Genomic DNA, 12,104 nt, shown 5'->3' with positions numbered 1-12,104 from the left:
GTTGTGTATGTCAACCATCTACCAAACATGGATTAGAACTTTCCTTTCAAACCTATAGTTAATATTATTTTTGCTATGAACATTCTGCCTTATTAGTCTAACCAAAGTTCTTCTGTATATTCCAGGGTGCCGTTTTCAAGATTGTAGATTGTGGTGGGTTAAATATCACACGTGAAAATGTTGCCCTTCTCATTAAAGAGGCACATTTCCTAAATGTGAACCTTTTCATTCAAGGCTGAGCTCATTGTTGAAGCAAACAAATATAGAACTGCAAACAGCGTCTGCACAAACACCACGATCAGATGACATATAATATAGCCCATGGCAAACAAGTGGCATGTGTATATGCACATTTCGCGCTGGTGTATACCTGATATCGCCTGAGTTTTCAATGCTTTTCTTTCTCCATTACTGTTCATTAGATACGCAATGAAATCAATCATGGTCAGGCCAGGTCCTGTGTCCTTGGTTTTATGAAGTGCTTTTTAAAGACAGAAAAGCTTAAATGTTAACCTGGTAAACATAATCAACTTGCTTTATATTCAGACTTTAGACCTTCATTGCAATCTTAAGGTTTGCTTGTGGTAACACATGAATTACCACAACTTCCCGATAAAGAAATTATTCACAGTACTTTTTGAAAAATGTGTTTTTCTAAAAAAAAATATCTCCTCTTTTTTGGTGAAAGTGTATAATAAAGTAAAGACCAATCTTTAGCAGCAAGTCAGTGGTGGTATTGACATATTGTTCCACTGTTATTGGCTTACATTTGCTTAGTATTATAATCACACCACCCACGCAGTAATTTCCGTTTGATGCCACGCTTACCCAATCTATCAGATTTCTATCTTGATAAGTTTCTACCTTATTTAGCAAAGCATTTTTAAGAAAGATTTAAGCAAACACCTTCCCAGCTACATTTGGCCATTCAAATGAAGTGTAGCAAATATAACACTGTATTCTCGTTGCTTGGACAGAGGCGAGTGATAAAGTAATTTTGAACTGCAAAACCAGTACAAGCAACCTGATGCCTGGCACTGGCCACTGTATTGCAAGCGTGACATGCAGCAAATTAAAGTTGAGCTGGCCTTAACATTTTCAGCTCTGCAATGATGCAGTAAAGCATCAACCATATGTTCATATGTTTGTGCACACAATGTAGCTGGCCACACTCTGCTGTTGTGTGCAGTACAGGAGCTTAGCCTAAACCAGTCTTGTACAGTCTAGCTAAAGTTGACATTCATGACCAACGGTGGTAAGGAGCTGGATGGACACAGATCAAGTGTCCTCAAGTCTGCTACCAAGGTACGTAAGCAATGCCTCCATGAGTGGTCTCAACTGACCGCCAATGTTCACAGACAAACAAGACCACGGGTGATGTCAAAAAAGACTTAGCAACAGTGTAGCCACACTTGGCTTAATAAGCTTTCAGACTGCAGTAAACAATAGATTTGCTGGGGACTATCTTCAGCTGTGGATTATTACATGTTTCATGAGTCAAAGTAAACTACACTAAGTGTTTGTGCGTCACCTATTATAACATTGTGGACGTCTGATGAATTAAAAGTTTGGAACATTGATGAGAATCTGTTGCAAAGAATGAGATGATATGCATCAGTTTGGTCAGGTTACTGCTGGTTGTACTCTTCTTATGGAATTTTGTAATAATTGGGAAAATATCCCCAACTCAGTTCTGATTAGAAGAAACTTCATACAGTTCACGTTGTTGTTTATGAACACATTTGATCTTCAGCTAAACCGCTTTTCTGGTTTGGACTTTGATTGAATTCGTAGGATTTGTATAGTAAAACTGGATTAAGGCATTGGAGGAATGCGCATGTATATATAAAAATTCTTAAATCAATTTGATAAGCATTCATGGCAGAATTAAGTGGATTATGTTTTTAAATTGTGTTTTCCACAACACAATGACCAATCTTTTCTTTGTCTTTATGAAATGACAGCCTACCAACACAGGGATCAACACTTTACCAAGCAGCTTTTTTCTGGTAATGTGAAGGCGACAGGCTCGAGCTAGCAGACCTCTCTTTTTGTCTTTGGTTATCAGCTGAGCTTGTATTTTGTCTGTGAAGTAATCCCTCGTATCGTCATGTATGGGGGAGGATGAAAGACTTTAGACCTGACCCAAATTCACAGAAAGTCCTTGAGACATAACAATGGCAAAGCCTACAGCAAAAGCCCCTAATTATCATTTTTGTAAGTGCGTAGGTATTCTCTGAGGCATGTAACTGGGGAACTATGCACTGAAAACAGTAATTTAATTCTCTTAGTAAAACATTTAACAGAACTTGGACTCTAACTATTTTATATGCTACAACTACTAAGTTATTTAAACCCCATGTTGTTCTGTATACTATAAACTTTATTTAAAAAAAACAAAAACAAATAAAACCTCCACAACTTTAAGGTTAAAAGTAGAGAGGGTGTCCAACTCCTGAATACAAATTGGGGGTTGGTTCAAGAGCAGAAGCACCTGATAGCTGAAGGCTCTGCCTCCGATTCTACTTTTGTAAACTCCAGAAACCGCAAGTAAGCCTGCAATCTGGGAGCAAAGTGTTCTGATGGGATAATATGATACTATGTAGTAGAGCTGGGCGATATGAGATTTTTTCATATCCCGATATGTTTTTTTTTCATTTCAGGCGATAACGATATCTTTAACGATATAAGCCAAATAACTATATTTGTAAGATTTAAATGTGCCGTTGCTCACAAGTAAAATGTGAAATAATCAGCAGCTTGTTTTTATTTAAATATTTATTTCCCATAATAAGTTCAACAGGGTAGATGTACTTAAGGAACGTGAGACTTTTTCAGATAAATAAAGGCAAATATTGCAAACTACACAAAAGGCAGCCGCTAAAGCGTTTAAGTTTCAAAATAGAACAAACGAAACAGACTAAATTGTCAATTCCACTTAGAAACAAAATATTAATTCTAAAAATAAATCTTAGTTTGTTTTAAAGAAGAACAGACAAAACTGACTAACTTTTGTCAATATCAAATAAACTGAGAACTAAAAGGAAATTCTCAATCTCTCCTTGTTGTATAGCTGAGCTTTTCAAACAGTTTTAACAGTTACTTTAGTCTGACAAAAGCCGAATGACGAATTAGCGCTTCCAGTCAGAGACTGAGGCTACGTCCACATGTACACGGGTATTTTTGAAAACTGAGATTTTCCGTTTTTGTTTTAAAAAATAATCCCGTCCACACATAAAGGCAGAAATGAAGGAAAACGCTGCTATGAACATGCCAAAGCAGCAGGTGGCGCTAGATTCCTAACCGTGCAGAAATGTTGGCCAATCAGAAGTCTAGAAGCCTCGGTGGGAAAAAGTAAACAAAGCTGGGGCATAGAAGCAGAACCCAGTCGTATGTGTGGATGGACAGTAACTGTGTGTATATGTAAGCATTTAAACACTGCAGAGAGTACAATTAACAGTATTGTAGAAATTCATTTCACCGAAACAATAACGTGGCGCACAGTGTGACGCATGCACCAGTTTATTGTATTTCCAGACTTGCTTTCGGCACAATTTACAGTGCACGCTACTCTGTTTTTTGTCAGACTTGAAATAGCCGAAATACCTTCACACTACGGAACTTCTATGGCTCTTCCGTTCGACAATCTCTCCGGCATTGGAACCATCATCTGTTTTTTCTTCGGTCACGCTCGGTTGATTTTTCTAGTCGGCACACTCATTTCCTCCATTACGCGCTGGCTCCATTACCTGCTGGCTGCTTCCCAAACAAACACACGTGCGGCTTGGCACTTGTGCTGTACGTAACAAGTCACGCGACGTGACGCTGCGGCTGCGATTAGTTCGGCTCTGCGCTACTTAATTTGGATTGGCTGACCTTTTTTTTTTTTTTTTTTTAGAGGACAAGAGCGGCAAGGTCTATCGCGATAGCTTAATTTCTCTATCGAGTAAAAGTTATATCGCGATACATATCGTTATCGTTCTATCGCCCAGCTCTACTATGCGTGATCATTCAAAAAGTGGATTTAACAGGGAGCTAATGAAGTGAAACTAATAGTACCAACACAAAGTCATTTTAATGATTTCTGCTTATCTTGACTTTGATTGCCCCATATTTTAGCTGCAAAGTTCAGCTTATTCCAGTACACAAGTTGCATGCATCTTTTCACTGAAACTTCAAACATACCCTCTTGTCTTTAAGTTAAATTACAGGTGAACTGAGAAAATGAAAGACTCTTTGGTAAAGAAACTTCTATTACTTACACTTTATCTTTGCTTAAAAACAGTCACTCTAAGCAATCTAACACACCCTAACCTCAGAATTATCTTAGTTGTTAGTCTTCAAGGATAAGTTATATAGTGGGTAATATAAGTGGACAATATAAGGTTTCAGAAAAATGTGTGGAATCATATTACAGTACTCTTACTAGTAAACATATCTAATGTTGCAAAGGAATGAAGGCATAACACTTCTGTTTTTAAACATGTCCTGTTGCAATAGGGCTAGTTTAAGATGCTGTGGTGTTAAGAGAGGCATTGGGCTACCAACATATAGTGACTTAGCTAGAACTGTAGTCACAACCAGTGGTAATTTAGCACATACAATAGACTACTTGATACTCTAGCATCATATATTTCAACCTTTCCCCATGGGTGCGTCCAAATAAAAAAACGTTACTGTTAGGTAATGCACAACTCAGATCTCTGGAGGACATTGCAGTGAATTAATTCCTGCTACAGATATGCAAAAGAAACCGCGTAATGAGAAAATTTACTGTCTCTAGTACAGAATATTGGACAACATCTACAATTTCTTTTTGTTTCTATGAGAAGTTACACAGCAGATTTAAAAAAAAAAAAAAAAAAAAAAAAAAAAAAAAAAAAAAAATAGGCAACACTGAATTTGGGAGTCTCCAAATCTTCTAGGAAAAGGTTAAGAAAATATATAAAAGTAATGTTATTCGTTATAGCCTAGCTAAATACACTTCATTTTGAACACCATGATTTCATTATCAGTTAGAACCCATTAACCAACTTCCACATATCAAAGTCAAATTAGTGGTTGGGCTGGAGCCTATCACAGTTACCATTGGGCAAAAGGCAGATCACAGTCCTGACAGGCCGACAGTCTTCAGCAGGGTTAACACAGAGAGGCAGAAAACTCTTCACATTCTAGAATTATCGACTGAAAAGGCTAGCTCCCACACCACCACACCAAAAACAAATAGATGACAAAGAATCTATGGATTTCCTTCTTAACAATTGGCCAAAAAAAAAAAAAAAAAAAAAAAAAAAAAAAAAAAAAAAAAAGAAGTATCTATGAGTATGCCTACTAGTGAAAAACGGAACAATCCAGACTGCCACAGTCATAGGCCAGCTGATACTATTGAGACAAGGGACTTTATAAAACATTATAGAAGTGAGAAATACCTTCCATACTTAAAATTCTAAGTAAACTACACAAATATGGTACTAGAAATCTACCAGGAAGCTTACATGTAGCTCTTGTGCTAAGCCTTCTGCCCAGACTGCCCTATTGTGCCATATGACTGGGACCACTAATGAATGAATGATGCGTCAGTCAAGCTTAGCTCATGACATTAAAGTATGACTCATTTTTGTCTCCTATGCAGCAGTAATATTTGCTAGTCCAACTGAAAATCTGTGGGTTTGCTTGAGAAGTAAATTTAAATCTCAGACACCGGAGATTCATTTGCAAAGGGTCTGTGTTGAATCTTTTTGCTGACCAAGTGCTGAAACAAGAAAAGTGGATGTATAAATCCTGCTGACAAAAGAGACACGTGTTTCAAAGCACTCATCCTTTCAGCAAGAAGAATCATGGAAAAAAAATTCATGTGATACAAAGACGCATGATCCCATATTTTCAGTGGTGAAATGGTAGTAAGTCATATGAATTATGTTCAGCACCGAGGTTCTCGAAAATGACCACATAAATGGATAACTATCAGGAGCATACTGTGTTTTTTTTTAATAAACACAATAACCTCCATTCATCTGGGATCAGTGGCTTTTAAACATTGAGCTCCAGAGATTGTTGTGAGGAATGTTAAAAGCTGCAGATCTCAATAAACAACCAGCGGCAAACATGCAGTTTCCCAAAAAAAGGTGAAGGCAGGGTGGGGGCGCCAACAACCTGTAACCAACACTGACCACCTGACCTCCACCCACCAGTGATATCATCATCACACCTTGGAACATTCAGGTTAAACAAGTTCAGACATGTCACAGTTTGACCCCAAAATACCAGAAGTCAATGGAAAGAGACGCCTTGCAGCCAAGTCACGATGCTTCTGAAAACAGAATGCAGGGCAAAATCTACTTCTGCCACAGGTCATAAGAGTTCAGTGACTAAGAAGGAAACATGATGCAATTCTCAGGTGGCTGTCACCCCCTGTTATTTTTCCCTTACAACTGTATCATCAACACAAACACAGAAAACATCATGAAAGTAACCGATAACATAAAAACTGCATGTATGAAGGTTCTCAGTCATCCAGGTCATCGTAATTTAAGGAGCTTGGAAAGAAAAGCGCTGGTCTGCTTTAAGTTTCCTTGAAGACGTTTCACCTCTCATCCGAGAAGTTTATTCAGTTCTAAGAGCAATTGGTGGAGAATCCCAGATTTTAAGCCCTATGGGAGTGTCCCCAAGAGGGTCATAGACCCCTTATTGATATTGATCCTCTAATTTACTGAGTAAATCACATGATAGGGTGAGACTAGGCTTCACAATGGGTTCAAGTGAAACCTTGGCTGATTGTGACCCAAACCCGTTTTCACACCTTGGCTCGTGTGATTAGGTAGAGGCTCAACAGGGGATCCATGACCCTCTTGGGGACACTTCCATAGGGCTTAAAATCTGGGACAATCCACCAATTGCTCTTAGAACTGAAGAAGCTTCTTGGATGAGAGGAGAAACATCTTTAAGTCCACACACTTTTCTTTCCAGGCTCCTTATAAAAACTAAATCCAAAACCAGATTTTATCAGGTGACACCAATCTGCACTTAAGAGTCTTTAGATTTATTATATCCCCTCACTGTCCAAACTCTTACGATAAATCTTCTGTTTATTATGATTATAACGTAATTTAGTTTTGCTTTCATTTTCATTCTGACTTTGAACTTGAATATTTTGCATGAATGCAGAGCTGGACGGGATTGCATTTTCTCGTTCTCTTTGCAAAATGTCATTGTAAGAATATAGATCATTGTACATTCTTCCTAGACCAGGTTCCCAACCAGACAATATCACCAACTTACATGGAGCCCCCAAAAGCTTCCACGAATTACTTTTTTTCTAGACTAACTGCATGTTTTTTCTGTCAATTTACAACTTTAAATATTCTTTATTGACTAAGATAGTTCCTGCATCATGTGTTAGGTTTGTGTGTGTATCTTATAGGCAGGCTGGCTCTGTGTCAATATCCAGCTGAATAGCTATGCTCAAATGGTACATGTTAAAAAATAAAGTTGTTTTTTGTGAAATTACCATATATGGAGATAAATGTTGACATAATTCCAGTATTGTACTTACAGTTCTAAACTCAGATGACGGCACAGAGTTGGGAGTCAGTAAGGACATAGTTGGAAATTTTGACCTTGGGCCACACTGATGGGTTAATCTAACCACTTCCATTTCTCAGGTCACTTTATTGTGTCAAACTTACGAAATCATGTTACTATAGAACTCCAACGGTAACCCATGTCTCAACAGCATATTTGTACATTGGGCTACCAGACTATATCACAGCAGAAGACAAACTGTAACTTCAAAAAAGCAGTCAGAAAGTTATTTTTCTGCCTTTGTGCTCCTTTAAGCCCATGCAAAGTAAATTCAGAGTAAAGTTTTTGTTGTTAAAAAAAAAAATATAAGAAGTATAAGAAAAGACACTGCCATCTCAAGGCTTAATAAATAGTTACTGATTGACAAGCACAGGCTTCTGTGGCTTGCTATTTATTCCTCAATGCGCTGCAATTTCCTTCCTGTTGGTAACATGCTGGGAACATTGCTGGGAACATCCCACCCTTCCAGACAGAATGTGACTCTTGTTACCAAACTGTTCTATCCTTGGAATAGAACAAAACACAACAAGCTTCCAATGACTTCACTCAGGGTCAAAGACTGGCTGTAGAGTACAAAATGTGCTGAGAAAAAGCCTAGCGTTAAGCTTCAGCTTGAGGAAATAAATGAAAATGTGCCACAACCAGCCAATAGCACGTTGTTGTTGGTTTTTTCTTTTTCTTAAAGGACTATTTATCTTTAAAGACGCATTATCTGTGCTCACAGGATTTCCTTCAGGCAGAATAAAGAATAAAGTCTTAAGAGGTTATTCCATTGACAGTTATCACACGTGTGTTTGCATCAAGGTCCCTGATGAAGGCCAATAGCTGGTGATTTGAACTAATTCAGACACCTTGGAAGTAGTTGAAGTTAAGCTAGAAACTTCTACACAGTTCCAAAAACATAGAACAGGCTTCATACACCTTTTTCAGGGTCAAATTCAAGCACTTCTTAAGCACTTTCAAGGTCCCTTTGCAAGCTTTTCCAGCACATTGATGCTTCTTTCCTGTGTGACAAGAAATAGGAGATGTTTGTTTTTTAAGTTAATTCCCAATTAAACCGCTTTATTGCTAACTACATTGCTGTCTGTATTATTGCTGAAGTCCTAAATGATCACCTTTAAAGTGTTTGTGCTAATAACATCATGTACAGTCAGACAGGCTTGGAGAACAGCACTGACTGGGAGAGGCTTTGAATAGATCACATTGTTCAATTCAACATATAAGACTTTAAGAAAATTTACAAGTATCTACTTAAAAGCTATTGAATTTATCATCCGTCATATTATCACGTACAATTCCAATGTATTTTGTTCATCTCCCTTAAATAAACAGGCAGCTTTAAAGTATGAAATATTCATATACAAATACACATAAATGTGGGGCTGATTGTGCCCCACAGGCTTCAGTGTGAGCTTGAAGACATTCATAATGTTTAAGTAGTTTAATGTGTAGGTGCTGGCCAGAAACACATTTTGAATGAAAGCCGGGGAACTTTGGTAGCACAGAAACAAGTGGCTATTCTTTGTGACCATATGGATCGGTCCCTCATATTACCATTATTTCACCCAAAGGCACCAAGTTAATACTCAAAAAAGCTGCAGCAATACACACAAATATAAACAGTACTTGGTGACAACTTTGCTTTTAGCCTTTAACCCTCTGGGGTCCAGGGTATAATTGGCCGTTTTTGACTATATTTCATCTTTGGCAAGATAGAGTTTTTAATCTGTTATTTTCTCATTTCGACATACTGTATCAGCACAATTTATCTAAATTCAGACAATTTAAAATACGAGTAGAAAGTGATATTTTTGACTGTAAAAACCACAAGCATGTTTAACACATCATTTTCATAAATTCAAATGCAAATAGAAATTGTACATTTTTAAATAAATTGTCAGTTTTGCAAACAACAAAGTTATATGGTACTATTTACCTAAAAATGCAGCCAAGGCTCAGTTTTTTACAACTACTTAAAACTACTTTACAAAAGAAGCAGCTGTTCTGCATCAGATAAGAAGGCACAAAAATTATTTATGCAAATTATTTATGGTCACTCCTAAAACTTCCCCCTCTTCCCAAACAACCAGATGCCACATGTTGCCATATCATTTTTTGATTGGTCGACATCAATCAGGATGGAGTGTTTTTTCTTTTTTCACTCACAGGCAAAACGTGTTTGCTAGCGCTCTCCTTAGAAAATATGTTTTTACCGTTTCTTCCCGGAGTAAACGCCACTGTTTTATTCAGAAAAAACCAAACACCGGTTTTACGTGGCCTATCAACACAATTTAACAACTGGTATACAGTTTGAAGTTCGCACTTTCAACCCAAGTTGAAATGGAGACTCTGGGTCCGTCGACCCCAGAGGGTTAATTAGAAAGCCTAAGTTGGCCAGTTATGTATCGGGCTAATGTTTAAAGCTTTCACTTGAGTAAATTAACTCATATCACTGCTAAGTAATGTTAGCTAAGTTCACAGCGTATTCCATAACAGCGCTGCCATACTGCATCACACTCAGTGTATTTCAATCATTTCTACAGCGAGTTTGATAGCAAAATAATAATCATAATTTAAAAAAAAATATAGCGTGTGTAACGTACGCGTACTGGAAAATTATTTACTAGCACTCACCTATCATGCGACTGGAGAGCGCAAACTCCGCCATTATCGTTTTCTGACATCACAACAGCAACCTACAGGTATGTTAGCGCACTCATCCCCGACTGGCCGAGGGAGGGGCGGGGTCACACATTGAAACAGACACAAGGCAGCCAGGCGGGGAAAATTTCCTTTTACATTTTGCGACTCATTTTATATCTATCTGATAGGAAAACTATTAAATCAGATAGTTGTTTGTGGTGAATGAAATACAGCTACACTTTCAAGCACTTTTAAGCACCACATCTGAAATTCAAGCACTTTTCATACCTTGAAAAGACAACATTAACAACAACATTTTCAAGGATTTCAAGCACCCGTACGAACCCTGAAAGAAACCTGTATGAGCCGATAAAGTTAGATGTTCAGTGCTGTTCCCAAAGCAAGTTGTAAGATGTTTAATTTAAATGCTACTTAATATTACTAACAAAGAAAACTGACACTAAGAGCTGTTACAATTTGAAAAGTCGATGCAAATCTTATTGCTAGCAAATAGTGAAGTTGGGTAATACCAAATGCTTTTGTTACATTCTGGAAAATCAGACAACTAATCAGGTTAATTGACAATAGGTTTGCAATGTGATTGGGTATTGGATAGTCAATCGTCAGTAGCACTTCAGTGTAAAATTACACAGAAATGGCAGCCAAACTATTGCTGAAGAAATTATAAGAAAGCTTGATTACAGTATTAGAGTTGAGGCTGTGCTGAAGAATGAAGATGGTCAGATGTTGACTTTCAAGTTTGTTAGAGTTGTACAAATTCTGTTTTAGGCTTATATACTGCATTTCCATGTAAATTTCAGTCAATCACACCCCATTTCCCTAGCAAAATATAAAGAGGGCTGGCACAAAACATGTGCACAGTATTGTGTATAAACAAGATCTAGGATCACTGGTGCCTTCTCTGGGCCTGAACTCATTTAAGATGGCGTTAATGAAGTGGAAAACTATCTCAGTTTTTTGATCTTGATCAGAACTGAAGAAGCTTCTCGGATGAGAGGTGAAACGTCTTCAAGCAACTTAAAGAAGTCCAGACACTTTTCTTTGCAAGCTCCTTTGACTATCTCAGTTTTGTTAACAGCATCTTAACGAGCAGAGAGACAAGGGACAATGTGTTCTGTTTAGAAGCTAACATCAAATAATAGCATCCATAATGATGGGGCACTAGTACACATTGCACAAGCAACTTAAACATCTTAATGCTGAGTAGCACATACAGGATTTAAGAGGAATGCATACTGCCATCTTCCTTACATCTTGTTCAAGGAAGGCCTTACTTATTTCAGCAAGATGTTCTACATCTACATGTTACAACAGCTTTGCTCCATAAGGTAATACCGTGTGGTTGCTAAACCGGCCTGCCTGTAGTCCAAACTTCTCACGCACTGGAAACATATGACCAAAGTAGGTGACACAAAATATTACTGTTGTGCAAGTGACATCCAATATAAAGCAAGAATGGGAAAAGAAATACAAGAAATGGTCAGTTCACAAATGACTTTTGTCAAAAGAAGAAGTGATGCAACACGATGGGAAATGCTCATCTCCATGATTGGACTTTTGTTTTTAAAATGTGCATATATTAAACAAACCACAGTAATTCAGATTAAAAATTTTATATGATTACCGACCCTTTCTCCGACTTTTGCTACACTACATGTCACATGTCTAATTTTTCTGAGTAGTGTATGAAGAAATGAAGGATGGATAAGACTTTTGCACATTACTGTAGAAGTGACTCCAAATGTTAAGCAGTCTTCCAGCTTCTCCACAGCAGCCATCGTGGACATTTTTCACAATGTTATGATGCTTATTGCTTACAAATGAAACCAAGAAAAACTAATAAAAATAATAATAATTAT

At 37.5% G+C, this 12,104-nt stretch overlaps 1 long non-coding RNA gene across 1 annotated transcript in view; it reads right to left on the bottom strand.

Moving 5' to 3' along the window:
* Positions 1 to 12,104, bottom strand: part of LOC146699159 (uncharacterized) — a 28,143-nt gene extending 16,039 nt beyond the window's left edge. Inside the window, exon 1 of the long non-coding RNA XR_014922785.1 lies at positions 10,216 to 12,104. This is a non-coding gene — a long non-coding RNA (uncharacterized LOC146699159). The remainder of the gene's footprint in view (positions 1 to 10,215) is intronic.

This window comes from Copadichromis virginalis, linkage group LG11 (genome assembly GCF_057382275.1).
Source record: "Copadichromis virginalis isolate Kocher_CV1m ecotype Utaka linkage group LG11, C_Virginalis_male_GT1.1, whole genome shotgun sequence".
Lineage (NCBI taxonomy): Eukaryota > Metazoa > Chordata > Actinopteri > Cichliformes > Cichlidae > Copadichromis > Copadichromis virginalis.
The sequence above is the reverse complement of the archived record's forward strand: the minus strand, read 5'-3'. Positions and strand labels throughout refer to the sequence as shown.